Raw genomic sequence first — 4,552 nt, forward strand, 5'->3', positions numbered from 1 at the left:
TACATATATATATATATATATATATTAGGTAAAATAATGATCTAATTGAAAAAAGAGAGGATAATATCATAATTATCCATAAATTTATAAGAGATAATTATATTGTAATTTCAGGTCGGATTGAAAATTTTTCACCATAAACTAAAACTCTTATCTAATTTTATCCTTAAGAAAACTTAAATTGACTCAAATTTCCAAAAAGTAATAAAAAAAACTAACCCTATAAGATCAGGTTAAATCAGAATCCATCAGGTTAAGTCCCATGCCCATTCCTACACATTATCATGAAATTATATGATCATTTTGTAATTGTTCATTGTCAGAGAACTCAATAAAAAAAAAGCACCATGTAGCTGAATGACTGTTTACGTATTTTACCGTTAAACCAATTAGTTCCTTAAAACAAATGGATAATCTATAAGATTGATCACTTTTGTTTAAGTATAGTTTTCTTTTTATCACTAAATTCAAAAAAAAAATCTAATAACTTACATTTTTATTTAATTAATATTTGATTACTAAGAATTAACTTTCATTTACTTTTTAACGGATTATTGATGTGACACGTTGAAAATATATAAAATTAAAAGGGTAAAATACATAAATGATCACTAAGATTTTGAGCTTCATCCACCTTTTCACCATGACAGAATTGCCATCCTCTTCTTCCTATTGACTTGTCTCCATTTCACAATCCCCCAAATGGTCAAATGGGTCGGAGTTTCAGCTGCAGAACAAAGAGATAACTCCATAGATATACAGTTAATGCTCTTCCCTTTGATTCCTTTCATCAAGAGTAAAATGGGGTCTGTTTAATGTTAGTGACTAGAACAACAAAATGTGTGAAGAAGAGAAAGCAAAGTAATGGAGGATATATCTTCTTTGATTTCTCTTTCTTATTCTATCAAAGTTTTCAATGTTAAATGACAAGTTATTCGAAAGAGGCTAGAAGAGTTGAGTTCTAGGTTGATTGCCATTGAAATCTCTGATTCAAGCTGTGATTTTTCTTCCATCCATTTTAGACAATGTAAATGAATGTTTGGATCTTTCTTATAACGGGAAGCTCTTGATGCAAAACGACCTTGATGTCATTGTTGCGAAATTCGATTCTCATGTGAAGTTTTTTTTTGGGATTTTTGTTGCTGGGATTTTGAGCCATGGTTTCGTCATTGTTGTTTCAAAACCAAGCCTTGGTGCTTGCAAAGAAGACATGAGGTTCTATGTAAGGGATTTGTTGACAAGAATGAAGATTGGTGATACAGAGATGAAAAGGCAAGCTTTGGGTAATTTATATCAAGATGTGGACGATGATGAGAGATGTTAAAATCGTAGTTGAAATCGGTGATATGTATATGTTTTAATGGAGTTTCTTGATTCCTCAAAGATGGAGATTCAAGAACATGCTTCAAAGATTGTGTATTTGATCTCTGGGTTTGATTTTTGTAAAGGGTTTTTAGTTAGAACTGGGATTATTGGGAATTTGATTAGGGTTATTGAAAGTTAAGCGGAGAAAATGAAGTTTTATTTAAATATTAGTGATTATTTGTGTATTTTATTCTTTTTGATTTTATATGTTCCCATGTCAATAATTCGTTAAAAGTCTAACGATAATTAATTCTTATAATATTTTAATTAAATAAAAATAAAAATAATCAAATATTATATTTTTGAATTTATATATTTTTGAATTTAATGGAAAAAACATATATAAACACTTAAAACGAAAATAATCAATAATGCATCCTTAAAAAAACCGAATCTAGCGTAGTCAGCGGACGGCGACGTAGCCTCACTTATGGAAATCCATTAAATTAGAGGAAGAAGGCAACTGGCTACTCCATGTGGTCAGTAGTGTTTAACTGAACCAGTCTAATCCGCCATGGAAACCATCCAAGAAGCACTGCTCCATGTAGTCATCGTGCCTACTCCAGGAATGGGTCATTTGATCCCGCTCATCGAGTTCTCCAAGCAACTAGTTTACCTCCACAACTTTGCAGTCACTTTCATTATCCCCAACGATGGATCATCAATGAAGCTCCAAAATCAACTCTTTCTATCACTGCCCGAAACAATGTCCTCCATCTTTCTCCCTCCGGTTAGCTTCGACGATCTTCCCGAGGATGTCAAAATTGAGTCCCGGATTATTCTCAGCTTGACTCGGTCATTTCATCTTCTCAGAGACTCGTACAAGGTCCTAGCTCAGTAAAAGCGGGTTGCTGCCTTCGTTGTTGACGTTTTTGGCACCGACGCATTTGATATTGCAAAGGAATTTGGCCTTCAACCCTATCTTTTCGTCGCTACAAATGTCATGATATTATCAATGATTTTTGAGTTACCCAAGCTTGATCAGATGTTTTCATGTGAGTTCAGAGATTTGCCTGAGCTGATCAAGTTACCAGGATGCGTTCCGTTTCGTGGAAGCGATGTAGCGGACCCGCTTCAACACAGGCAAGATTTTGCCTATCGAGAGACTCTTCAGATCTGCAAAAAATACCCATTGGCTGCTGGGATTATAGTGAACAGCTTTATGGAACTGGAAAACGATGCTTTCGAGGCTTTAATGGAGGTTGAGCGTGGTTTGCCTGCGATTTTTCTTGTTGGACCTTTGACAAAATCTGTTTCAACCTATGAAATTGAAGGGTCTAAAGATTGTTTAAGGTGGCTAGATGAGCAGCCTGGTGGGTCAGTGCTTTATGTTTGTTTTGGAAGTGGTGGGACTCTCTCGCATGAACAGATAAATGAATTGGCGTTGGGTTTGGAAATGAGTGGGCAGAGATTTCTATGGGTTGTGAAGAACCCTGTGGATGAAGCTGCAAACACCACTTACTTCGACAGCACAGAGAGTGGCACTGGCAGTGGTAAGGACCCTTTAGCATTTCTGCCTGATGGGTTTTTAGAGAGAACTAAAGAGATTGGTTTGGTGGTTCTGAATTGGGCTCCTCAGGTTCAGGTATTGAGTCATGGCTCGACCGGTGGGTTCTTGACCCACTGTGGCTGGAACTCAGTGTTGGAGTCCATTGTGCATTGTGTGCCGTTAATTGCATGGCCACCCTATGCAGAGCAAAAGATGAATGCTGCACTGTTAAAAGATGGTCTGAAAGTTGCATTAAGGGTGGAACACAATGAAGATGGGGAGGTGGGGAGACAAGATATTGAAAAATATGCAAAGGAAGTGCTCGAAGGGGGTGAAGGGCAACTCCTTAGAACCAGAATGAAGAAACTGAGGGAGTGTGCCAAAATGACTGTGAGCTCCGATGGATCTTCAACAAAATCCCTTGCCAAGCTAGCCCAAATTTGGAAGAACCAGGAATTTTGTTAAGTCATCTTTTCCTGACTTAGGTTTTGCATATTTGCATTGGTTATGTTTTTCTAATAGTATGATGAGATTATAAGGTAATATCTGTTTAAAATTATTTTTAGTCATTCACAATGCATACACATCATACAATCATAATTGTTCGGACTTGAAATCACTAATTAAAACAGCAATTTATTTTACCAGAGAAGAAAATAAAATCAGTAGAATCCAAAGAACTAAAATACAAAATAGAACGGGAAAGAAAGTAAAGCTGTAAAGATAAATCAGTGGAAGCTTGTTCATTGAACTTGTAAAGATCAAATATACTAGCTCTCACCCGCTCCAACATGTTCTGTAATAAAAATTTCGTTAAAAAAAAAGCCACCATTCTAACATTTATTCCACCAAAACGACAAATATTTCAAACATCACATGGCAGCACATGGGATCACCATCCTAGGTTCCCAAGACCATGTGCGGTCCCAAACAACACAAATAATTAAAGTTATTGTTATCAGAGTCAGATTGAATAGATAGTCAGACTGGATTAATAGTGACAATAAATTTAATATAGAATGAGTTGTTGAGTTAATGACTTATACTTAATTATATTAAGCATTCACTAAGAGATTAGGTTTGCTTAAAATTCTAGTGTATCGAGGGATCATAAGGTACTTTAAAAAAACATTAGTGTAATGTGAGTTAAAAGATAATGTAGAGAGATCTAGTTATCATTGAGTTTCAAAATATTTGTTAGGTTAGACTTGCTTTGGCTAAGTGAATTTAGTAGAGTGACAACAAGAGGGTGCTTCCCTAACAAGTTTGTCGAAACCATTAGCTCAACAATATCGATACTTGGTAGTTCTTTCTGGGTATCGTTGATCTTGTTGGAAGTCAAACTCAACATGTTGAAAGAATTATGTAGAAACTTAATGAAGTGGAGCAATATAAACCACAAGTGTATGTCCGCAAAGATATTTTGAATGATTTGAAATGAGGTAAAAAGAGCAACAACTTTTGAAAGTTAGGTGGCAGCAACTTTCTTATTAGTTTTGGCAGCATGCTCATGCTTAATAATTAAGGAAAAAAACGAGGGATTAAAAGAAAATTAAGGAAGAATCTAGTCCTCAACAAGTCGGTTATATAACATATATATATGTGTGTGTGCTCAACTTTTAGTTTATGTGTGTGAGTAACGAGTGAAAGAAAAATATTAGAGAGAATTAAGAGAGAGCTTAGCAAAGCTATAAGGTG

General features: G+C 35.3%; 1 pseudogene; it reads left to right on the forward strand.

Annotated features, from left to right (window-relative positions):
* Positions 1-1,876: 1,876 nt before the first annotated feature.
* LOC120139906 lies at positions 1,877-3,330 on the forward strand (annotated as a pseudogene).
* Positions 3,331-4,552: the final 1,222 nt, after the last annotated feature.

The sequence above is a fragment of the Hibiscus syriacus genome, unplaced genomic scaffold, assembly GCF_006381635.1.
Source record: "Hibiscus syriacus cultivar Baekdansim isolate YM2019G1 unplaced genomic scaffold, ASM638163v2 tig00110777_pilon, whole genome shotgun sequence".
NCBI lineage: Eukaryota > Viridiplantae > Streptophyta > Magnoliopsida > Malvales > Malvaceae > Hibiscus > Hibiscus syriacus.